Here is a 25,696-nt window from a genome sequence, read left to right as displayed (position 1 = left end):
ATCTTAGAGAAATGTGGGCACCATTAAGTTTACCAATATACACATGAGAAAACACTCATTGCATGTCTTAACATAAAAAAGCAACAACATTGAAACCTGTAAAGAATTTTTGTGAGTTTATTTGAACCAAACTGTCGACATATGCCGGGAAGCAGAACCTCAACAAATTGAGATAATGTGGGTTACATGAAATCCATTGGTGATAGACTAGAGAGGCAGGAGGAGAAAGCAAAGCAAGGAAACCCCTGGGATTGGATAAAAAGTAAAATGATAGAAACATACTTAGGTGGGTGTAGGAACAATTAACATGATAATGAAGGTATTTGTGGTATCTGTCCTGGCACCCAGCACATTAGGTTGTGCCCCAAGGGGTCCAGAAAAAGGGAAGTTACAAGTTACCTAGACATTTCAAAGGGTATGTTATTATAGATGCAAAAAGACAGATAGGCCCTAACGGGTTTGGCTCAGTGGATAGAGCGTCAGCCTGTGGATTCAAGGGTCCCAGGTTTGATTCCAGTCAAGGACACGTACCTTGGTTGCGGGCACATCCCCAGTAGGGAGTGTGCAGGAGGCAGCTGATCGATGTTTCTCTCTCATGGATGTTCTAACTCTCTATCCCTCTCCCTTCCTCTCTGTAAAAAATCAATAAAATATATTTTTTTTAAAAAAAGAAAGACAGATAGGCTCAGTTAAGGTAAAGGTTGACCCTGTCAGTGAAGATACTGGCCTAGGATGTAACTGCCCACCATAACTGCTTTTAGTTAAAGTTTCATTTCAGACCATCCTTTGTGGTTGTTTTAGGTCTCTGAGTTTGCAAGACTGCCATGCAGGCCTTCCCTGAGCTTGTCAGGTTAGCATGTGGCCCTTTTCAACCACACATGCAAGGGACGCTCAACATGATTAATGGCTTATTTCTGATCAGACAAGCATGTCACAAGGTGGTGGGGACAGGCAGCATGGTTGAATACCCTCTTTCCAAAACAGTGCATCAGCCAAAACAGGACCTTAAAAATGCTAAATCAGAACATTAAAATAAACACAACATGCTTGAGATTCTGTTACTATTACTCTAAGCAGTAACTATTATTAAACTTATTTCCATTGTGGCAATACTTTAAACCACCAGCTGGGGAGCTGGGGGAGGGGAAGGGACTGCAATGCTAGAAATTCTCTCACCAGTCCCTGAGGTTTTCTCACAGTGTTCTAGAGGGATTCAGTTATGATAACTGATTCAAGTGAAAATGCAGAAATGACCCCATAATTTGATAATGTTTCAGAAGCAATCTTGGTATAAGAATTTAAACAATTTAAAATAAATGCAAAGATTTTTATAATCTGTCTTTCCTCCACTAAAACAAATGCCACAGAATGCACATGAAAAAAAAAATTTTTAACCCAAAGTATTTTCCAAAACTTCTGAAAAGCTTGTGGAAAATCTGTTGACATGTTGGAGGAAATTAACCTCTGGTGCCAGTGCACTGGTGCCAGCAGCACAGTTGTGAGCCTCCCTCACCCTCCCTGCCATGGTTTAACATTAGAGCCCTTGGGCCTGGGAGCCACCAAGGGTCACGGAGCTGCCTTTCCTCCCTGGAAACGCTGAGATTAGGGCTGAACAAATTCCTAGAGTAGAAATTAAGGGCCACAATTAACTGGATGACTTAACTTGGCCATCTTGCCATTTCTTTCCACGGCAGGCCCTGGTTCTGCTGCAAAGTGACTCAGCTGTTTCAGCTCCATCCCTGTTCACTGGCCTTTGGGAACAGCTTCACAGCCCAACTCCTTCCTCCTGGGCACCATGTTCCAGGCCTCAGCTCCTGCCGCATCCTGCCCTGTCTTCTTATCCCAGGACTGTGCTAGGAGATGCTCTGGAGTCTGGACAGGCATTTATAGGGCACACCACAAGGCTCAGAGCCTCCAAGTGGACACTGCTTGGTGTTCTAGGGCCAGGCCAGGGCCAGAACATGCAGGAGGATCACCAGGACAGAGAGCAGTCGAAGCAAGAAAGAGACTCGACTTCCTAACCAATGATACTTACTGTACTAAGAGCTCACCACCAGGAAGCATGGTAAGTAATCCCCGGGGTGGGGAGGTACCAGGCAGAACAGAGAGCCTGGAAACCCACACACAGTCAGACACACAAGTAGGAGAGTGCTCTGGATGATCAGCTGTCCTCCGAAAAAAGAAAACCAGATGGCTACTTCAGACCTGGCACGAGATGGTGTCTGGTGTCCCCAGAAAGACACAGCAAAGTCCTCACCCCAGAATCTGAGAGAACCTCAGGTGGGGGTAGGGTCTTTGCAGATGCAATCAAGTTAAGATGAGTGTAAAGTTACTGGCGCAGGAAAACAAAGAGAGCCCAGTCAGCCAGAGAAGAAAGAAAAGAAAAGGTTTAATCCGCGTCCTTGGGCGAAATCCACGAGCCCCAAAGGCAGGGCCAGTGAATTCACGCCAACAGGGAAGGGGGGGCTCCTATTCATACAGGTGTTTAATGAGGGGCAGGGGGCATGAGCTAAGGAAGTTCCTGCCGCGGGGGGTCGTCACGGTATTCAGCTGAGGAAGTTCCCGCTGTGGGGGTCAGCATGTTGACCTAACATCCCAGCTTTTTGGTGATAGGGGGCGCCAGTTCGTTCTGACTACTTCCAGCTGACCAGGGATGATGGGCGAGGGGGGGGGGGGGGGGAAGGAATGGAGGGGTTTAAAGGCCAGGGTTAGGCAGAGGCAGGTCGGAGAGTAGTCGAGTGTAGGGATGAAGCAGGAGCTGATTTACAGTCACCCGTGACATCTCCACGATCCAGGAGCAGATGAATTTGAGGAGGCAGGGGGCTAGGAGAAAAAAAGACACAGATAAGAATCAGGGGCCCTATCATGGGTAGGACCCAGGTAGCTAAGGAGCTTTGGAACCAGCTGAAAAGAGAGTTGTCCCAGGAGTGTCTTGCATGTAGTTCTTCTGCACGTTTTGCTCCACTACTCCGGACTCATCGATGTAGTAGCAGCATTCCTCCTGAAGGAATATGCAGGTTCCTCCTTTTTCTGCAGTCAGAAGGTCTGAGGCATGCTGGTTCTGTAGGGCTACCTGGGCTGCTGATATTACCTGCCACTGCAGGGAGGCTAAAGAGGCAGTATTAGACTCCAGAGCTAACTGGAGCTTGTCATTGAAATCCTGAGCAGAGACCAGACTGTTCCCGAGGGCCCCCCTGGCAACGCCTACTGAGGCAGCGATACTCACCCCTAACATGGCGGGCCTGGGGGCAGGATGAAGGGAGCAGCCAGGCAAGCTCCAACTCTCCATACAAGGTTAGTTGGGGAACTACTGTGTCTATGAAGCAAGGCCCGGGGTCAGAGGAGTTCATGCAGTTGCTTAAGGTGCTGTTGCACCAAAAGAAGGTACCCGGGCTGGCCTTGGTGAGACTGGCTGCGGTGTGGTTGGGGTACAGTTCCAAGTGACTCGTCCCCCAGTTATCGGATTACTGGTCTGGTAGCACATCCATGGGGGCAGGGTGCACTCTGGAGTTTTGGGAGGCATCACAGACCTTGAGCCTCCACACATAAGTGGGTGGGGGTGGGTGTAGGTTACTCAGGGCCGGGAGGAGAAGAAGGAGGGGGAGGGCAACTAGGGCGGACCTTAGTGGGGCCCAACACCTCACATTTATAGAAGTCGTGCTGCTCCGGGGTCCTCGAGTCTGGAGAGGTGGTGCCACAATGGGTCACCAAGCAGCTTGGCCGCAGTTGGGTTTGTGAGGATTACAGTGTGAGGTCCCGTCCACCTATGCACCAAGGCTTTTGGATGTAGATTCATAAGGAGGACCGAGTCAACAGGGTGAAGGGCTGGTCCTCTGGAGCCCTGGTCGGTCAGCTCTGGCTTGGGCAGAAACCTGTCCACATATTCTTGGAGCAGCTGCCTGAGTAAGGACAGATATGGGAGATACGTACCCAGGGGAGGAGGATCAGTAGGGAGACAGTGGTTGAGCAAGAAGGGTCTCCCATATAGAAGTTCAAAAGGGCTTAAGAAGGTGGGGCTCCTTGGTGTAGCCCAGATTCTGGTCAGGGCCATGGGCAGGAGGTTCAGCCAGGAGCTGCGAATTTCTGAGCTTCTTCCAGAGTAAAAATCGGAGGGTCCCTTGCCAGGTAAGAGCCTGTGAGGAATGATGGGTCATCAGGTCCTAGATGGTGTTGCTGAGTCCTCTTCGGGGATGGTGGGAGGCATTTGGTGAGCCTGAGAGAGGTGGGTATTGCAGTGAAAATGGGAGGGAATGTTAGAATGCGCTGTTATCCAAGGGAAAAGAGAAAGGGTAGGAAAGGTGCAGTGGAAGCCGGGGACCTGGATATGAGGCTGGAGGAAAAGTGGCGGGGGGGGGGGGGGGGGGGGGGAGAGCAGGCTCCCCTGCTCCCAGGCCTCTAGCAACTTGGATTTTAAAGCTGCCGCATTTTTTCCTAGAGATAATGATCTCAGTTTCGATAATAGCCGGACTGTTGAGTAAACCTGTGCAGTCAAGGAAGTTTCTTTTGGGAAGAGTGGAGTGGGGGAGGAGGAGAGGGCGAGAAGGCGCTGAGGTCAGAGCAGTTTTCAGAGCATTAAAGGGGTGAGGATGTTGGCCTTGGGATCTACTGGGCTCAGTGAGGGGGTCCCTTCGCCATGTCACATCATAGAGGAGCTTTGCAAGAAGACTACAGTTGTGAACCCGGAGTCAAGAGTACCTAGTGAGCCTGAGGAAGGAGAACATTTCTTGTTCAGAGGAGGGAACAGTCACAGAGGAGATAAGAGATAAGGCATCCACAGTCCAAGGAATGGTGTGGCCCTGTGAGGTGAGAAAGCGAAACTGAGGTAGGTGACTGTGGTCTGGGACAACTGGGCCCCATAAGGGGACTCATGGCAGTGGGGGATCAGCATCCCCGTGAAGGGAGGGGACCAGGAGCGGAAGGAGCAAGGAGGCTGAAGGGCTCCGAGTGAGCTGCAGAGTGGCCTCTAGTTTGGTGAGAATATCTCATCCTAAAAGGGGCACAGGGCATGAAGGCATGACTAAGAACAAGTGGGTTATAGGGCTATCATCAAGGAGACAGGGAAGGGGTCTGATGGTCAGCAGGCAGGTGAATTTGCCATCAATACCCATGACCGAGATCGTGGAAGAAAAAAGGGGCCCTGAAAAGGAGGGCAGCACAGAGAAGGTAGCCCCTGTGTAGACCAGGAAGGAGACCCACATACCCACTACCTTCAGCGTGACCCTGGGCTCGGCAAGGGTGATGGGGGTCGTCGAGTCCCGGCTCCTTCAGTCTTCCGCCAGTCCCAGCATGGCCAGCGGTGGGACATGACCTGGAAGGGCGGCCCCTCCACGCTAGGGTGCAGAGGGCCCGCCACCTTTCCAGGGGCAGTCACTTTTCCAGTGACCACTTTGACCGCACGCCGGGCAGGGCTTGGTTGGAACCCGGGGCCAGGGGCACTGCTTTGCCCAGTGGCCTTCATTTCCGCATTTGAAGCATTCTCCAGGTGGCGTTCATCCTCTCGTTGCACCCCCACTGCGCACAGCCCCCTTGGAACCATGGGTGGCTGCCGTTGGCCGCAGGGCTGCAACCAGGACTTGTGTTTGCAGGTCTACCTTCTGTCGAAGGCAGGCCTCCCGATCTGACTCTGCCTGCTCCTCACGGGCATTAAAAACCTTAAAGGCCATGTTCACTAGATCTCAGCCCAGGGTCTGAAGGCCATTCTCAGCCTTTTTTAACTTTTTTTCAAATATCTTGGGATGACTGAGAAATGAAGTGGGTGGCTAGGAGCTGGAAGGAGAGAATGGGACATGGACTTGGACTATGCCCTCAGTTCCTGCTGCCTCCCTCAGGGGTAGAATGGATACAGAAAGGGAAGAGGCTGTTGAGGAAGGCAGTCTGTGGGTGGCCTGAGAATGACTGTTAGAGGGGAAAGGCTGTTTTGGAGCTCACATTCTCAAGATTTGGGCTCTCAGGGATAGGAGAGAAAGTGGCTGCTGGTTAAGAGGGTCTGAAGAGAAAGAGCCAAGGCATTTTTCAATTTGAGGAAGATCAGAAAGTGAGAGAGAATGGCTACCTGGATAATATCCTTCCCAGCTGCAACCTCTCGCAAAGGGAACTGGCCGGCCACCTGTGAATTCAATAGCTGGCAGTCGTCGGGGCAGAGATTCAGTGGAGCGCACAGGGGAAGGCGAGTGGTTAGAATTCTTAGAGGGTACAGCGTGGGGCACAGGTTTCTACGGCAGGGTTGTAAGGGCGGGGGGGGGGGGGGGGGAGGGGCGGGAGCGGGAGAGGTGGAGATGAATGATCCTGGGCAGGCCCGGGAGAGGTATCGGAATTTCTTGATGAACGTGGTGGGGTTGGCGGAGAAGGACCCCAGCCGCTTTTCAATTGCCCTCAGACGCTGCTGCAACCTCCGGGGGGGACGGGGTGCTGCAAACGCGTGTGTTTACTGACTGGGGAAGCAGGCGGGGGTGGGGGAGGGTGGGATTGCCTGGCGAGTTGAGCTTGCAGTGGCCAAGGCAGTGGGCAGAAGAGGGGGGAGGTCAGCAGGTAGAGGAGAAGGCATTGCCGGAGGGGGGTAGCGGAAGGAGGAGGAGAGGGTGGGGACGGCAAGGCAGAAGGGACTTTGGGGAAAGGGACGAGGACGCAGACAGAGAGAGAGAGAGACTTGGGCATATTTCCCAGTTTGTTGGCAGAAATTACTGAGATCAGTATGGATGGTAAAGTCAAAGGTCCCGTTTTCATACTGAGGCCATGCTACGTTACAGAAATAAATGAGGCATTTAGGACCCAGGTCTGGGGCAGGCCTAGTGTTTAGCCAGGTAAGCAGGTAGGCACCCTAGAGGTGTGCTCGCAGCAGGTTTGGAATTTCGATTCCCCATGCTAGATACCTGAGGCCAGTAGCGGGGGCCAAAGGGCCCGTGTCCCAGTGGTTTGGCCAGGGCTACGGACGGACGGAGGAACGGGGGAGGATAGGGACATCTCCGCTATCTTCCGGGGTCCGGAGGAGCCCTTTCTGGAAGGATCTGGAGAACAGGGCAATGTCTGTCTCGGCTGAGTTTTACGGACAGAGATGCCAGAGGGCGACCTGAGGGATTGACATGGGGCGGGACTTACCGCTAATGTTGCCAAACCGGGAAAGCTGCCAAGCCGAGAAAAGAGCTGCTAAGCTGAGGAAATGCGGTCCTGAGGGGTCCTGAGCCACGAGGAGGGAGAGGAGGGCACCCCGAGCCGTGGAGGGACGGCTGAATGGGGTGCTCGCGCCACCTGGGTCTCAAGGCACCAAATGTAAAGTTATGGTGCAGGAAAACAGAGTCAAGTCAGCCAGAGAAGAAAAGGAAAGGTTTAGTCTGCGTCCACGGGCGAAATCCACGAGCCCCAAAGGCAGGGCCAGTGAATTTGCGCTAACAGGGAAGGGGGGCTCCTTTTTATACAGGTGTTTAATGAGAGGCGGGGGGGGGGGGGGGGGCATGAGCTGAGGAAGTTCCCACTGCGGGGGGTCATCACGGTATTCAGCTGAGGAAGTTCCTGCCGTGGGGGTCGGCATGTTGACTTAACAATGAGGTCATTAGGATGGGTTCCAATCCAATAACTAGCATCCTTATAAGGGGAAATTTAGAGAGAGAAGACACACACGAGAAAAAAAAGCTGCAGAGACACACAAGAAGAGAACCCACAAGACAACAGAGGCAGAGATCAGGGTCATGTAGCCACAAGCCCAGGGACACCTGGGGCACCAGGACCTGCAAGAGGCAGGAAGGACCCTCCCCTGGAGCCCCCTGAGGGAGCTCAGCCCTGTGACACCCTCACTTTAGACTTATGGAGGAGAATAAATGTCTGCTGTTTTAATTCACCCAATTTATGATAATTTATTACAACAGCACTAGGAAACGAATACAATGCTACTTACAAAACTCAAGCTTATTAAACAGAATTATCATATGACCCATCAGTTTCACTCCTGGGTGTATACTCAAGATAATTGAAACATGTCCACCCAGGGTTTATGCACCCCTAAAAATAAAAGGTAATTATGTGAAATGACGGAGGTGTTAATTGTCACTACAATGGCAAACATATTACAATGTATATGTATGTATCAAGTTAACATGTTGTACACCTTAAATTTACATGTTGTATGTCAAACATATTACAACAACAAAAATCTTGTACACAAATGTTCACAGCAGCATTATTCACAATAGCCAAAAAGTGGAAACAACCCAAATATTCACCAACAGATGAATGGAAAAGTAAATATCCATACAATGGATTTGTTACAGGCAGTTAGACAGACATGAGCAGAGCAAGGACTTGGGCCAGGTACAGAAAGCCCCGGGTGCCTAGCAAGGGGGCAAAACTGGGAAAACAAGGACCTCACCCCCAGGGTAACCTTTCCTGTCCTAGCATATCACAGGTCATAACATCTGGGCCTCAGTTGTAGTTCAGTTCCAGGCCCAGAAAAGCTGCAAAACTAGACAAGTGGCATGTAACTGCCTCAGGACCAGGTACATTGACTAATGACCCCGGTGCCAACCAATCAGTGGAGACCACGACCCTCAAAAAACACATGGAAGCTGATGAATAGTCTATTGAGACCCTCCTCTGAGATCTCCCCTAAAATTTCCATCACAAGAGAGAGATAAATACCCTCAATGCAAAGAACCCAGTGCTCTCGCTCTGCCCCAGGGGATCATGCCCATGCCATTCCCTTCCCCCACAGGCGTGCATCTCCTAAACTCTAAGGGACCCCAGGAGACTTGCAAACAAGGGAGCAATGGACAGCTGCAGCACGGCACATCCTGGGCTAACCCCCTGAACCTGTCTCCAACTCCTCCTTTTCTTTGACTTCCCAGTGAACCAAAGCATCCCAGTTTAAGCTCTCTTGTTGCTTCTTCCATGCGCTTCCTTGTTTCACTGCCCTAAGTGTGTTTTTGCTGCAGCCAATAAATTCTTGTTTGCTTTGCTGCACTTTGCCTCTTTACTGAAATCTTTCTTTCAAGAAGATAAGAACAGAGGTCTCGTCATCCCGCCACTAACAGAATACTATTTAGCCATAAAAAGGAATACTGTCACATGCTACAGTGCTCAGCAAAAGCCACCAGACTCATGGTGTGTGATTCCATTTATATGAAACATCCAGGACAGGTAGTCCATAGAGACAGAAAGTACATTATCAGGGCCTGGGGGAGGTAAAATGGGAGTGACTTTGTACCAAAGGACTCAGGGAGGTTGCCTGGACTTTGTAATGAGTATGGGGTCTCCTCTTCAGGCACCTGTGGAAACTCCCTAGCAGCTGCCAAGTTATTTAACACTAGAGGACCAGTGCACAAAATTCGTGCCTGGGTAGGGTCCCTAGGCCTGGCCAGTGATCAGGGCCGATCAGGTTCCCCGCCTCCCCGCCTCCCTGCCTCCTCCTTTCCTCGCTCCCTCAGTGCCCCACCACTGCCACTGGTCACCCGCTATGTTCTGCACTGCCCCCTGGTGGTCAACACACATCATAGCAAGCAATCGCACTCCCAAGGGGACACTTTGCATATTAGCCTTTTATATATATAGATGGGGACTTTCCTTAAGTGCTTGTGAACTTTCCCAGTCTCCTTCACTGTTGGTTGAATTGGCATTCCATTCTGTTTGCCCACCTGTTCTGGTCTGGTCTGTAAATCCTGAGCATTGTAAGCCAGGAGTGGCATATTTAAGGTGCCTTCTGTTTCTGTTCTGGTCTGTTTCTCTTTGTGGGTGCTGAATAACTCAAAAAGCATGGGAAATGCACTAGCAACCCCATCTGACAGCCCTCTGTTTCACATTCTGGCTGATTGGTCGACCTATGCCTATGATTCTATGCTAAAAGGAAAATGGTTTTCTGCTTGGCCTCACTCTTAAATATCCTCTCAGCTGGGAACAAGAGATGATTAGTGTTTGGGAACGCACATTTTGAGGATCCTGTCTGTAGGTTGTGCGCACCTGTAAATATTGTATATAAGAGTGTCTCTGTTGATTGTTGTTTTCTGTCTCTTTGTTGTTTGGTTTAATTGTTTAAAGATGGGGCACATCCTACTTTGGGGGATACAGCTGCTTGCAGGAATTTCAAGTCATCAGCCACCGGAAACTCTTAGCTAGTGAGATTTCTTGTCTGTCTGTAATGTAATTTTGGTTACTGATGTACTTTACTTGCTTTCTATCTTTTGGGGACTTAGTTTTCTCTTTGCCTTTTTATGTACATAGGGTATCCTATCTCTGCTGTGTGTAGGCTTTGTGCCACTCGGAACCAAAGGTCATTTGCTGTACTGGGATGGTATAAAAGATTCTAAGGCTAATGTCCCATGTCTGTCCTTTTGAGAGTATTCATTTATTTACTACTAGAGGCCTGGTGCATGAAATTCGAGCATGGGGGTGGGGGTTGTCCCTCAGCCCGGCCTGCACCCTCTCTAATCTGGGACCCCTTGGGGGATGTCTGACTGCCACAGGGGTCGGACCTAAACCGACAGTCAGACATCCCTCTCACAATCTGGGATTGTTGGCTCCTAACCATTCACCTGCCTACCTGCTTGATTGCCCCTAACCACTTCTGCCTGCCAGCCTGACCGCCCCCTAACTGCTCCCCTGCCGGCTTGATTGCCCCCAACAGCCCTCCCCTGCCAGCCTGATGGCCCCCAACTGCCCTCCCCTGCTGGCCTGGTCGCCCCCAACTGCCCTCCCCTGCAGGCCTGGTCGCTCCCAACTGCCCTCCCCTGAAGGCCTGGTCACCCCCAACTGCCCTCCCTTGCCAGCCTGTTTGCCCCCAACTGACGTCCCCTGCTGGCCATCTTGTGGCAGCCATGTTTTGATGGCCATCTTGTGGCACCCATCTTGTGATGACATGAGGGCATGGCATGAGGGCATGAGGACCACCTAGTCTTTTATTAGTATAGATAGGGGTGTTTGTTTCTTTGTTTGTTTGTTTTTAAGATCTCTTCTTATATACAAGACTAGAGGCCCAGTGCTCAAAAATTTGTGCTCTCGGGGGGATCCCTCAGCTTGGCCTGTGCCCTCTCGCAGTCTGGGACCCCTCAGGGGATGTCCACCTGCTGGCTTAGGTCTGCTCCCCAGGGGATTGGGCCTAAACTGGCAGTCAGACATCCCTCTGGCAGCCCGGCAGCCCTCGGGGGATGTCCACTTGCCAGCGGGAAGCAGGCCTAAGCTGCAGTTGGACATCCTTAGCACTGCTGAGGAGGCAGGAGAGGCTCCCACCACCACCGCTGTGCTGGCAGACGTCAGCCTGGCTTGTGGCTGAGCAGAGCTCCCCCTGTGGGAGCGTACTGACCACCAGGGGGCAGCTCCTGCATTGAGCATCTGCCCCCTGGGTGGTCAGTGTGTGTCATAGTGACCAGTGATTCCCAGTCCCTCTGCCGTTGGGGTCAATTTGCATATTACCCTTTTATTATATAGGATAGAGGCCTGGTGCATGGGTGGGGGCAGGCTGGTTTGCCATGAAGGGTGTCCTGGATCAGGGTGGGGGTGCCCACTGGGGTGCCTGGCCAGCCTGGGTGAGGGGCTGAGGGCCGTTTTCAGGCTGGCTACAGCCCCTTCAGGGCCGGGGTCCCCACCCTGAAGGGGCTGTAGCCAGCCTGCAAACAGCCCTCAGCCCCTCACCCAGGCTGGCCACACCCTCATGGGGTAAGGGTCCCTGCTGGGGGCTTGGCCAGCCTGCACACAGCCATCAACCCTTCACCCAGGCTGGCCAGGCACCCCAGCAGGGACCCCCACCCTGAAGGGGGTGTGGCCAGTCTGAAAACGGTCCTCATCCCCTCACCCAGGCTGGCCAAGCCCCCAGCGGGGACCCTTACCCCGTGAGGGTGTGGCCAGCCTGGGTGAGGTGCTGAGGGCTGTTTTCTGGCTGCCCACAGCCCCTTCAGGGTGGGGGAGTCCCACTGGGGTGCCTGGCCAGCCTGGGTGAGGGGCTGAGGGCCATTTTCAGGCTAGCCACACCCCTCAGTGACCCAACCTCCCAGCCTCTCCTTTTTTTCTTTTTTTTTTTTCTGGGATTTATTTATCTTCTATAATTGAAACTTTGTAGTCTTGAGTGGAGCCCAGGCCAGCCAGGGCAGGCAGGAAGCTTGACTTCCTCTATTGCCGGGGGCAACCCAAGCCTCCTGCTCACTCCAGCTCAGTGGCTGCCACCATCTTAGTTGGGTTAATTTGCATACTCGCTTCTGATTGGCTTGTGGGCGTGGCTTGAGCATAGCGGAGGGATGGTTAATTTGCATGTTTCTCTTTTATTATATAGGATTTCATGTTGTTACAGTCTACTCAGAAAGAAAAATGTGGGAAATAAAATCTCTTAAAACCCCCAAGTCTTTTTCCTAGGAGGCCAGATCTGCAGAAGTGCCCTCCAACAGGCTGCAGAAATAGCAGTGGGGGCCACTCCCATTTCATAAAAAAAATAAAATAAAATAGTACTTTGACATTAAAGTCACAAGAGGCTGGTGAGTTATCACTGTTACAAAATTTGCTAAGAAAAGGCTTTAGGTAATAAATTTAATTAGATAAATGAATCTAAAGTAAGCTAATACAGACTTTGTTTAGCCTTTTCTAGTCTGTTAAAAGAGAAAAAGTCTTTCGTGTTTTTGCCCAGGAAGCAAAAGTTCTATAAATTATTGAAATGGTTATATATTATGTTATATCAATCAGGTACTTAATTACTTAAAAAACAATCTTCTTAATTGTAGGAACTAAAGTTTTGCTAGCTTATGTTTCTGTTTAATACCCTTTTGTCACTTTGAATGAATAATCTAATAGTGTTTCATAGTAATAAGAATGATATATAATCTTTTGGTAAAATAACTTTGACAACCTTCCCAGGGTTTGAATTTTAAGAAACTTTTTCTTGACCTAGAAAATGGCTTTGAGTCACCCCAATAGGCCGTAGAATGCCCCAAGGATTTATTTTCTCTCATGAAGGAAAATTTTATATTTAAGGTAGATGGGAAGCCTTGTCAAATAAAGAAATAATAACTATATTCTATTTATGTATGCATATTGAATAGATTTTGATATGCTTTTATTTATCACTAATTGTTATTGGTTATAATATTGTGGAATATTGTGTTTTGCAGAAAGGACAAGATTCCATGCCATTTGCATTATAATCAAATCCATAACTGTGTCATTTTAAATCTCTTCTTGTCATTTGGAGACAGTCGCTGTTTTGTCATAATGCATCTGGAAAAATGTACATCCTCCAAGGGACCCATGGAAAGGACTCTGACATTTTCAGATCATCCCCTTCAAACTGGATTAAAATTATTAGAACTCTATAGTGTATCTGGTTTTATATAAATACTTGCAAGAAAAATCAGGAGAAATGGAATTTGATTGCAGAATTGAATAAACTAAAAAATAATTATAGTTTTTATACTTTCATAAGCAATGTTGAGGCATTTATATTTTTCTTCCTATCTGATCCCTCCAGAATTCAGAAACTCTTAATGAGTGAGTAATATTGTTCTCATAGCAATGTATTTGTTTGCATAATCAACAAATGTATTTGTTTGTATTTGTAATTTGTTTGCATCCAATAAGAATCTGATTTTTTCATAATAGGACATAGGGCAGTTTCCAATTGTGGTTTTATTAACCAAGACGTATGCTGGAGTGTCATGTCTAAGAGAGATATGCCAGGGTTCTGGATGTCACCGGAAGACTTGAAGCCAATGTGAGCACCTTGGAGAAAGAGCCTGGTACCTTGCTTGGTCAGTGGTTTATGACAGTCTTTCCAGGTAAGGAATGAATGTTGCTTTCCTGAGAGATGGCAAAGAGGAACCTCAAGACATCACTGGGGACCTCAATTTGAGGAATTCACTCACAGATACTGCAGGCAAACCTGCTAGCAGCTAGGTGGCTCAGCTTCTTTGCCCTGAGGGGCTAGTTAAAACTTGATCATGAGATTCCAGCAAAGCATATTTTTTAAAAATAGCCTATGTGATCAACTGTTATTCCTGTTGTGTTCATGCAAACAATCAGGCCAAATTAAAACTAGGTTTAATACAGTAAGTGAATCGGTCTTAATTTAGCTCCTTAAAAAAAATGAGGGTGATTTTAGGGGGAAATTTTGTGTTTCAGTAGACTCTATAACACACAGATATGAATATTAGCACCTATGAATTGGTGCTTTTACCCCAATAATACTAAAATTTATAATACAGTTTGTCTCCACCAGGTTACAAGCCCTACTCGTACTCAGGGAATATCACCTCTAGACACCATTGCCACCTCCTTCCGTGCCCAGGTCTCATCATCCCTCTGACAGAGAGCAAGGATCTCTTGGGTCTAAAAGAAATCTTCAACCCTCCTCAGCTTGAAGCAGCTAAAGAAGTGACTCTGTGTCTCTTTCCCTGAAAGAATTCAGAGCCAAGGTCCTTGAGGGGTGTGGTGGGCAGTTAGACAGACACGAGCAGAGCGAGGACGATGGGCCAACTGGAGGAGAAGTGGACTGGACCCTGAAACATGCTTCTCACCACGCCAACTGCTCTGAAGCTGGCCACAGAGGAACCTGTGCAGAATGGACCTTTACATTTTGCTGAGTAGGAGTTGGGACACCTATTGCTAATACATAGAATTATTCCATTCATTTGGGGAAGTCACATACTGGGACCTTTATACATGGGACCCACTGTTTGGGAAAAGGATGCAGGGATGCTTTCTCTAAAGGTTACTGCAGTAGCTACCTGTGGTGAATGTCTGACTTGTACCGGGTGTTCTAGATATTGTCTTTAGTAATAACTACAATATGAATTGTTCTGATAAATTCACCCTACCTTATAGTAACGGACATACTAAGCTCCTGGCTGGCTGGTTTCTAAGATATGTGGGGCAACTAATTATTCATATATCCCTGCTAACAGCCCTGTTCCTTAGGACGAATGACTGTCGTTATGTCTCAGAAACACAGGGTCCAAACCAAAGGAGATCTTCTCAGGCCGACTGCAACAATGATCACCTGTGGAGCCCTGATGAACATGTTGCTTTAACCATTTTTATATGCTAGTAACTAGAGGCCCGATGCACTAAATTTGTGCAAGAGTAGGCCTTCCTTCCCCAGCTGCCGACACTGGCTTCCCTCTGGCACCAGGGACCTGGGCTTCCCTCGTAGCCCAGCTTCGTCCGGAAGGACATCTGGTCTAATTAGCATATTATGCTTTTATTATTATAGATTATTATAGATAGTAGGCTCCCTTAATGTAAAAGTGGCCTGGCTGGCTTGCAGCATGGTAACAGCCCTGAATGCCACTTCCGGGCTATACAGGAAATAAATCAAAAGCTAAACCAGGTCAGGGAGGCAGTTCTAGGGAACCGTGCTGCCATAGATTGTTAATTATTAAGACATAATCATGGATATGAGGACTTCAAAGGCATGTTCTGCTTTAACTTAACTGACAATTCAGAACTTATAGAACATAAACTACAAGCAGTGAAGGAAACACTCTCCCAAGTCACCTAAAGGGGAGGATCCTTTACCTCGCTGGTTGGTTTAAAGGACGCTTTCCTCATGTTTTCACTTATTGTTTTAATTTAACATCTTGTTGCTGTATTCAATGTATGCCCCTCTTTTCTAGTGCATGTCAAGTCATCAGACCTAAAAGAGGTAATCGCCACATAGCAGGGGCAAAGTCAGTAGCATTATAGCAATATGGTGGGTTTAAAAACAAAATTTACTATAGTATAAGGTTGACAGATATCAACTAATCTGCCTAATCAGAGGGAGGACTTATAATCTAATAGACAGAGCACCTGAGTTAATCTGAAAGATAATCATATTAGTTTGAAATTCTGAAATACATATACATGTGGGAACAGAGGGATAAGCTTTTTTTCTTTTCTAAGTTTCATTTCTCAGGCCAGTGCACCTGCATACTCCCTTTGATCCTGAACAACATGATGGAGGAGGTGATTCAACTGCAAACAATGTATACTGTACCCAACAGGCAAGCAGAACTACTAAGCATAACCAGGCAGACCCCACCAGGAGCCAAGCCGTCATCTCATTGCCTGACAACCAAGAGCAGTGGTTGACATCTGCTGACATCCAGGACTGCATGCAATTGCATTCTGTCCCCAACCTCACCCCAGCTCATTTTTCCTATATAATCCTGTTCCCTGCACCTTACTATCAAGACAGGTTTTGGATGCTTGTAAGCTTCCTGTCTTCTTGGTTGACTGGCCTTCTCAATAAATGCCTTATATGATTCAACCCTGCCTTCGTTATTGGACATTGTGACAGGCAGCCCAAGCCCACCTGGGGGTTCCCTAGTAACAGTGTTATATGCATTTTTAAATTATGAATTTATGTAATGTGAATCTTATTCAATAAAAAACGTCAAGCTGAGATGTATTAAAAGCCTAACTAAAAAATCTAAACAACTTTTAGGAAAAAAATATTTTTATGCAAGGATTTCTTTTTTACTGATATGTAAATGATACATAACACTAAATTAGTTTTAGGTATACAACATAATTATTCAATATATGTATATATTGCAATATAATTAACATGGTAAGCTTAGTTAATATCCAGGACTTCTTTTTTGTTAAATACATTTTTATTGATCAAGAGAAGGTAGAGCCCTAACCGGTTTGGCTCAGTGGATAGAGCATTGGCCTGCGGACTGAAGGGTCCCAGGTTCGATTCCGGTTAAGGGCATGTACCTTGGTTGCAGGCACATCCCCAGTGGGGGGGGGGGGCGGGTGCAGGAGGCAGCTGATCAGTGTTTCTAACTCTCTATCCCTCTCCCTTCCTCTCTGTAAAAAAATTAATAAAATATATTTTAAAAAAGAGAGAAGAAGGTGGAGGGAGAGAGAGATAGAAACATCAATGATGAGAGAGAATCATTGATCAGCTGCCTCCTGCACACCCCACACTGGGGATCGAGCCTGCAACCCAGGCATGTGCCCTGAGTGGGAATTGAACCTTGACCTCCTGGTTCATAGGTCAACACTCAACCACTGAGCCATGCCAGCAGGGCTAGGATTTCTTAAACAAGACACAAACAGCAGCCAACCTAAAAAAGAAAAAAATTAATTTGACTACATTAAAATTCATAATGGCTGCCCAACAACACCAAAAACAAACCTTGGAATAAACCCTACCCCATTGACCCTACCCCACGTATGACCAGCAGGAATTCTTACACATGTGCATAACAATAGATACAAGGATTCAAGTGGCGGATGGAGGCAAAAAACTCTCAACAAACTCAGTCACCAGTGAGAGAATCAAATAAATTGCAGGGCACACCTGCTGAAGGCAGGGCACAATCCCAGAAGGAATGCAGCAGGTCCTCACCACTGACATGGGAAGACAGCATTACTAGGATTCTCTAGAGAAACAGAACCAACAGGAGGCACAAATATATACATCTGCTCAGCAAACTGGAGACTCAGGAGGGCCAACATTCCAGTTCAAGTTGAAGGAATGGACCAATTTCCCAGTAATCAGCAAGAACAGTTCTCTCTTCCTCCCCATTTGACAAGGCCACCCACCCTCGGGAGGGCCCTGTGCTTCACACAGTGCACTGAGTCAATGCTAACTCCACCCAGAAACACCTTCATAGACACACCAGATTCATGCAGGACCAAATGTCTGGGCTCCCATGACCCAGTAAAGGTGACACATAAGATCAGCCAACACCAGTACCCAGTGTGGAGATGTGAATTACAGGACACCAAGGGCACAATCTGATTTAGCTTGGAAAAGAGCAGAACAAAACGGCATGTACATGGACACAAGGATATATATCCCTACTATGCAAATAGACCGAACCGTGGAACAACCAAACAACCGAACAACTGGTCGCTATGACGTGCGCTGACCACCAGGGAGCACACACGGAACATGGCAGACGTCAGCAGCAGGCAGCAGAGCGCAGAACATGGCAGGCATCAGCCATGGTGAGATGGTGGAACAGGTGAGTGGGGGCACCAGACCAAGGCTGGGCGCTGGGCGCTATCATCGGAGCGAGCCTCTGGAGGTTAGTGAAAATTGTTTACTCCCGCACACTGTGGTTCCACCGGTCACTCGCATCTGCTGCCAGTGCCAACCCCAATCACTTGGCACCGTCATTGGGTGCGAGTGGTGGCTGCTGGCCATGATCGCCCCTCAGGGCTTCTTCACCTCCCCCTGCTCCTGAGGGGCAATCGGGGCCGGCAGTCCCCTCTCACACCCACTGCCGGCACTGGCCCACATCGCTCTGCGCCATCAGCAGATGCAAACGGGGCCAGCATCATCAGCATGTGGGAGCAGCAGCAGGAGCAGGGCTGCCAGCAGCCAGGGGACCAGGGACTGTGGTGGGAGGGGCCAGGCAGGGATGCGGAGGATGGGCTGAGACCCGTCCCTGTGCCCACCAGATCCTCACAGCCCACAGTTCTTTTCAAGGTGCATGAATTCGTGCACTGGGCCCCTAGTATTATATATCTGTAGGTGCACAGATGGAGATGGATGGTGGGAAAGAGGACACAATCCTTTCACCCTGGGTGCTTCTATGCCACTAAGTTGTACTCAATGGACATACATCCCATTTTCAGTTAAAAAATAGGAAGATAAAAATTTTAAAGAGGAAAGCCAAGCCAATGGGCTAGACCTTAACATGGGTCTCCACAAGAGAGATCTTCCAGGTAATACAGACCTGGGAAGAGGGGGCTGGACACAGTAGATAGGGACCTGAAGAAGTGAACATGTGTGCAAAAACCTGTATAATTCAGCCAGGCAGGGTACTAAGAGGACCAGAGCTTGGAGAAGACCCAGACACAGCCAAATTGGTATTTCATATCCCAACTCAGAGCAGTTGAAGACAGCATGTAGGTTGGCTCACAATGGCAAAGAAACTCTGTGACAATATAGCAAAAGCCCCATAGTGCACTATTTAGGAGGCCAGGCCTGGGCAGGACCAGGGTGGGGGCCATGGGAAGGTCACATGGGGCTATGGGAGGCAGACAAAGCCAGGCAGTTTCTATGGTGGTGCTGAGATGTTTGCCTCTCTCACTCTCATTCTTACAAATGTAGCGTTATTCCAAGGCTGCAGAAGTCCAGAGCAGAGAACTGGCTGTCTGGTGTGAAGCTGGGTATTAGAGATTTGCACACTGTAACAATCACTACTCTCCTCCTTACATTTTTTTTGTTGGTTTTGAAAAATAGTTATTTTTTTTTCATTAAAAATATGTTAATTAAATTAATATATAATGGGCTTATTTTAAATAAATTGATAAACATTGAAATTTTTCCTTGGCTTTGATATTGATAGATTTATTGCACATGAACTAAAGCTTTATGAGGTCCACAAAAGTTTTTAGGAGTTGAAGTAATTGTGAGACCAAAAACCTCCCAAAGGAATCCCTGACTTCCACAGAACATATATTTGAACTGTCTGCTTTAAAAACAAAGAAAGAATGCAATGGCTTTGAACCATGGACTTCAAGACTTGTAACAGGGAATAAAAATTTTATACTACTCTGGCCTAACCATGAAATGGAATTAGAATAAAATATAGTAACAAACTGACAAAAGGAACTCATATACTGACAGTTTCTTATGAGCATATTGCAGGCATCCACAGTTCCAGTTCATGCTTGTACAAGAAACAGCTTTGACCATGACTTTGGTTGATGCAGATCGCCCAACTGCAAAAATTTGGCAAGCACCGACCCATGCCAGTATACTGACATTAAAGATCCATATAGGAACCAGCAAGGACACTGCCTGTGCATCCACAGCCCCTCCTCCTGATCTCTTTTTTCTGCTTTCCCTCTCCCTCCGTATAAAAACCCTCACCTGCACAGAGATGTTAAGATGGTTTTGAAGGCATGAGCCTGCCCTCTTCTCAAGTTGTCAACACCTGAATAAACCTCTTTCCTTCTCAACCAGAACCAGTCAAATGAGTTTGGCATTTATGGCAATGGACAGCCAGACCTGTGGATCATTTTCCCAGTTTCAGACTCATGGTTCATAAGCTAACAGCTGTTGATGCAAGTGGTAGAAATACACTCGGGGTTAAGTGCATATGTTTGTGTATACATACACATACATGTAGTCCAGCTAAACAAAAAAGATTTCAGGGGTTTTAAAAACATATATCTAAATAATGCTTTTTTATGAAACACACCTAAAACAAGCACATAAAAAAGTTCAAAGAAAGAGAACAGGAAAATACAGAAATGGCAATATTAACCAAAAGAAAGTTGGTGCAGCTATATAACCAGTAAAAAAAAAAAAAAAAAAAAAAAGTGGCTTTCTGGGAAAAAGTTCAGAGGTCATTTGAAAAGGTCATTCACCAAGAGCCATAAACTTAAAAGGAACAGCATAACAAACTTCATGTCTTTGACAGTGTTAAAACTTACCAAAAACAAAACAAGAACAAGCTCCATTTAGACATCACTTCTGAATAACTAAAGGACCAAAGAGAAAAAAATTGCAATTTAAAAATACTTAGAACTAAAATGTAACAAAAACATGTCTGTCAAATCCATGGATCCAGCTGAGAGAGAAGACATCAGCCACTGAGAGGAAAGGCCAAAATAAACACTACCCTTTCAATTCCAGAAGTCAGAGAAACATGGAACCAACACAAAGAACACGTAAGGAACGGAAGAATAAGAACAGAAGTTAATGAAACAAAGAGTCAACAAATACCTGAGAGGATAAATAAAACCACATGTCACTTCCCTGACAAGCCCTTGTCCAGACTAAGAGAAAAGGCAGATGGCACAAAAAGTCCACAGAGTCTATATTAGGAATTGAAGGCTGCACAGATTGAAAAGATAAGGGGATTCAAACTACACCACAAGCCTACAGTCATCAAAACAGTGTACAACTGGCATAAAAACAGATCATGGAACAGAATCAAGAGCCTGGAAACAAACACTCAACTGAAGTCAACTTTTCTCTTTTGAAGGACGTAGAACACACAACAGGGAAAGAGCAGGTTCTTCAACAAGTAGTACTGGGAACACTAGACAGACACATGCCAAAGCATGAAACTAGACCACCTTCTTACATCATGTGTAAAAATAATCTCAAAATGGATTAAACTTAAATGTAAGACCTGAAACCATAAAACTCTTGGAGAAAACATAGGCAGTAAACTCTTTGACCTCACTCTTAGTAATACTTTTTCAATACTTGAACAAGGGGGGAAAAATAAAAAAAATAAACAAATGAGATTACATCAAACTAAAAAGTTTTTCCTCAGCAAAGGAAACCATCAACAAAATTAAAAAACAACCTACTGAATGGGAGAAGATATTCCCCAATGATACATCTGATAAGGGGGTTAATATCCAAAATTTATAAAGAACTCTTACAATTCAACCTGAAAAAACAAAACAAACATTTAAAATAGGCAAAGAACCTGAAGACATTTTTTTTCAATTACAGTTGGCATACAATATTATATTTGTTTCAGATGTACAACATAGTGATTATTCCCTCAATTAGTACCCCCTGGTACCAACATAGTTATTAAATATTATTGACTACATTCTCTATACTGTACTTTACATTCTCTTGACTATTTTGTAACTACCCATTTGTACATCCTAATCCCTTCACCTTGTTCACTCAGCCCCCAACCCCATCTGGCAACTTTCAGTCTATTCTCTGTAGCCATGAGTCTGTTTCCCAAAGAATATATACAAATAGCCAACAGGTACCTGAAAAGGTGCTCAACATCACTAATCATCATGGCTATGCAAATTAAAACCATAAGATAACCACCTCATGCCTATTAGAATGACTATCATAAAAGAGACATTAGTCCTGGCCTGTGTGGCTCAGTGACTAGATCATTGGCTTGTGCACGAGTGGTCATGGGTTCAATTCCTGGTCAAGGGCACATACCTGGGTTGTGGTTCACTCTCCGCCCCCAGGCAGGGCACATGGAGGAGGCCACCAGTTAATGTGTCTCTCTCACATTGATATTATCTCTCTCTCTCTCTCTCTCTCTCTCTCTCTCTCTCCCCCCCCCCTCTCTCTCTACTCTCCCCCCCCCCTCCCTCCCTTTCACTCTCTCTGAAAAGCAATGCAAAAAGTATCCTCTGGTAAGGATTAAGAAACAAAACAAACAAGACATAACACATGCTGGCAAGGACATGAAGAAAAGGGACCCTTCGTGCACTGCTGGTAGGAATGTAAATTGGTGCAGCCAGTATGAAAAACAATATGAAGAGCCCTCAAAAAATTAAAAATAGAACTACCCTATAACCCAGCAATCCCACTTCTAGTTATTTACCCAAAGGAAACAAAAACACTAATTTAAAAAAATATCTGCACCGTAATGTTCATTATAGCATTATTTACAATAGCCGGCTGCGGTCCACCCCAACCCCCACCCCCTCACCCCCGGCCAGCTGGCTCTATGGCCCTGATCAGGGCAGCCAACCTCCTGCAGTCCCTCCCCCTGCCAGCCAACCTCCTGTGGCCCCAATCGGCCCCGATCACCAGCCAGGCCAAGGGACCCCACCCATTCACGAATCCGTGCACTGGGCCTCTCGTGTTATATAAACAGGAAAACATTAGCATTAACCCCTACCTCACACCATACTTCAACATCAGCCCCAGGTAGAATAAAACTTACCAAAAGTTCAATCACAGAAGTTTTAGAAGTTAGTACAGGACAAGAGCTCTGTGACCGCAGGATGAGGAGGATTTTTTAAGCAAGCAAACACCTTTTAAAAAATCTAAAAGTTAACTATGTTGAAATTTAAAATTTCTGTTCTAAAAAGACATCATTAAAAGAAAGTGAAATGTTCTGTACATGTCTGTTAGGTTCATTTGATCTACAGTATAGTCTAAGTGCAGCATTTCCCCATTGGGTTCCTGTCTGGATGATCTCCCCAGTGCTAACAGTAGGGTGTTCAGTCACCCACTATTATTGTATGTTGTCTGTTTTTCCCTTCAGATCTGTTAGTATTTGCTCAATATAGATAGGATTTCTGTTGTTGGGTGCATACGTATGCATTTACAATTGCTATAGCCTTTTTTTTGTTTTGGAAAGGAAGGGGGAGGGAGAGAGAGATAGAAACATCAATGAGAGAGAATCATTGATCAGCTGCCTCCTGCACACTCCCCACTGGGGATTGAGCCCACAACCCAGGCATGTGCCAGGAATCAAACCATGATCTCCTGGTTCATAGGTTGACACTCAACCACTGAGCCACCACAGCTGGGCTGTTATAGCCTTTTAATAAACTGGCTTCCTTATCCTATATAATAAAAGCCTAATATACTAAGTGTCCAGTCGACCAGTAGGCCGTTCAACCAATCAAAGCATCATATGCTAATGATATGCTAAGGACACTCAACTGCTCACTATGATGTGCACTGACCACCAGGAGGGCAGACGCTCCAACAGGTAGGTTAGCTTGCTGCTGGGGTCCAGCCGATCGGGACTGAGCAAGATGGGCCAGACATGCCCTGGAGCTCTCCCATGGACCTCTTGGGGGATGTTGGAGAGCCAGTTTCAGCCCAATCCCACAAGCCAGGCTGAGGGACCCCACTGGTGCACGCATTCGTGCACTGGGCCTCTAGTCATTATATAATGATCTTAATCTCTTGGTACAGTTTGGTGGTTTTGTTTTGTTTGTTTGTTTATTTGTTTAAAATCTATTTTGCCTGACACAAGTATAGCTACCCCTGCTCTCCATTGATTTCCATTTGCATGGTATATTCTTTTTCCATCCCTATACTTTCAGTCTGTCTGTGTTCTCAAAGCTGACGTGAGTGTCTTGTAGGCAGCATATAATTGGGTCTTGCTTTTATAATCCATTCAGGATTATAGGAATTTGCTGATGCCATCCTATTTTTTTTGTGTGTGTGGCTGTTTTGTAGTTCCTTTCCTCTTTTTCCCTCTTCTGTTGTGAAATGAAGACATAGTGTATGCTGTATTCCCTTCTTTATCTTTTGTGAATATACTATAGGTTTTCACAGTAGGTTTTTGCTTTGTAGTTACTGAGGCTTACAAATAACACCTCATAGATAAAAGTCTATTTTAAGCTGATAACAACTGGACTTTATTCACATACAAAATCTCTTCCATTTGCTCCCCCAGCAAATTTTTTGTTTTTTGATATCACAATTTACATCTCTTTATATTATGCATCCAATAACAAATTATCATGCTATAACCATTTTAATACTTCTGTCCTTTAACCTTTATTCTAAAGGAAGGAAATTCTGATACACACTACAACATGGATGACCTTGAGAACATTATATTCAGTGAAATAAGCCAGACACCAAAGAACAGACACTGCAAGATTCCACTTAAAGGAACAAGGTCCCCAGAGTTGTAAATTCCTAGGAATAGACAGTAGAAGGGCAGGTGTCAGGAAATTCGTGTTTAATGGGGACACAGAGTTTCAGTTTGGGAAGATAGTGAAGTTCTGGAGATGGCTGGTGGTGAAGTTTGCACAAAAATGTGAATGTTGTGGACAAAAACAAGACCACATACTAAACCTGAATGTTCAGGGGAGGTTCATGTGGTGAGCCTTCCAAACTCAGAGACCACACAGGATGGTCTAAACATAAAAATTCCTAACTAAAAGCTGGTCATGGCCAGTAGTCATGTCCTAGGCCTGTAGCTTCCATGACAGAGATCAATCCTTACTTAAGTAACCCTATCTACTGTCTTTTTGCATCTAAGATAGCAAACCTTTGAAATGTCTGAGGAATCTTTTCCAACCACTGGAACCATAGCATGAGACCACCTTATTATCTTGTTGCCCACATGCCATCTCTATGTACTCTAAATGTTAACTGTCCTATATGCATCACTGTGAAAAAAGTATGGGTCTCTCCATTTTGCTTTTTATTCAAGCCCCAAAATCCCCCCTCCACTATGCTTTCTCCCACCTCCTTAGTCTACCACCAATGAATTTTATGTGATCCTCCTTACATCTTCTCCTTTTATTCTAATACTAGAGGCCCAGTGCACAAAATTTGTGCACAGGTAGGGTCCCTAGGCCTGGCCAGTGATCAGGGCCAATTGGGGCCTTCCTTCTAGCTGCTGGCCAGGGGCTCCCTTCGTTCTGCACCGCCCCCTGGTGGTCAGCACACGTCATAGAGAGCGAGCGAACTCCCGGTCTCCTGGTTGAACTCCCAAGGGGACAATTTGCATATTAGGCTTTATATATATATATTAAACTGCAAAACTACCATTCTCCAGAGCATTTTCTCAATCTGTTGACATTTTGCTTCCAGCCAATTGTCATCAGTTTGACTCAAGTAAACTCATAAAAATTCTGTACAGCTTTGGACATTTTTACTTCAACAATGTACTATCTGACACTGGAACCTACACTTAAAAATAGTTAAAGTGGTGCCCTAGCTAGTTTTTCTCAGTGGATAGAGCATGGGCCTGCAGACTGAAGGGTCCCGGGTTCAATCCTGGTCAAGGGCACATGCCCAGGTTGCAGGCTCGATTTCCAGTGGGGGGGAAGGCAGGAGGCAGCCAATGATTCTCTCTCATCACTGATGTTTCTATCTCTCTCTCCCTCTCTGAAATCAATAAAAATATACTTTTTTAAATGGTTAAAGTGGCAATTTTTATGTCATGATATTTTACCATTTTTAAAACTGATTTGACATATTTCATCAATTGCCAGACTTTCCTCCTCCAGCCTGGAACCACTCACCTACCTTGTCCCCCACCTCAGTTGGGCCACACTGAGGTCACCTAAGTGAACCCCCACC

General features: G+C 46.5%; 2 long non-coding RNA genes across 3 annotated transcripts; one reads left to right on the top strand and one right to left on the bottom strand.

Moving 5' to 3' along the window:
* Nucleotides 1-2,367: 2,367 nt before the first annotated feature.
* On the bottom strand, nucleotides 2,368-6,210 carry LOC118658990. Of its 2 annotated transcripts, XR_004968418.1 has the most exons (3): nucleotides 6,053-6,210; nucleotides 5,208-5,560; nucleotides 2,368-4,133 (listed from the first exon to the last, which is right to left on the bottom strand). It is a non-coding gene; the product is annotated as an uncharacterized LOC118658990 (long non-coding RNA). The 2 variants fall into 2 exon arrangements; XR_004968417.1 differs by having other exon boundaries at nucleotides 5,208-6,210.
* Nucleotides 4,585-14,708, top strand: LOC118658991. The gene is made up of 3 exons (XR_004968419.1): nucleotides 4,585-4,822; nucleotides 13,561-13,736; nucleotides 14,177-14,708. It is a non-coding gene; the product is annotated as an uncharacterized LOC118658991 (long non-coding RNA).
* The last annotated feature ends 10,988 nt before the right edge of the window (nucleotides 14,709-25,696 follow it).

This window comes from Myotis myotis, unplaced genomic scaffold, assembly GCF_014108235.1.
Source record: "Myotis myotis isolate mMyoMyo1 unplaced genomic scaffold, mMyoMyo1.p scaffold_m19_p_6, whole genome shotgun sequence".
NCBI lineage: Eukaryota > Metazoa > Chordata > Mammalia > Chiroptera > Vespertilionidae > Myotis > Myotis myotis.
This window is presented reverse-complemented; position numbering and strand designations above follow the sequence as displayed.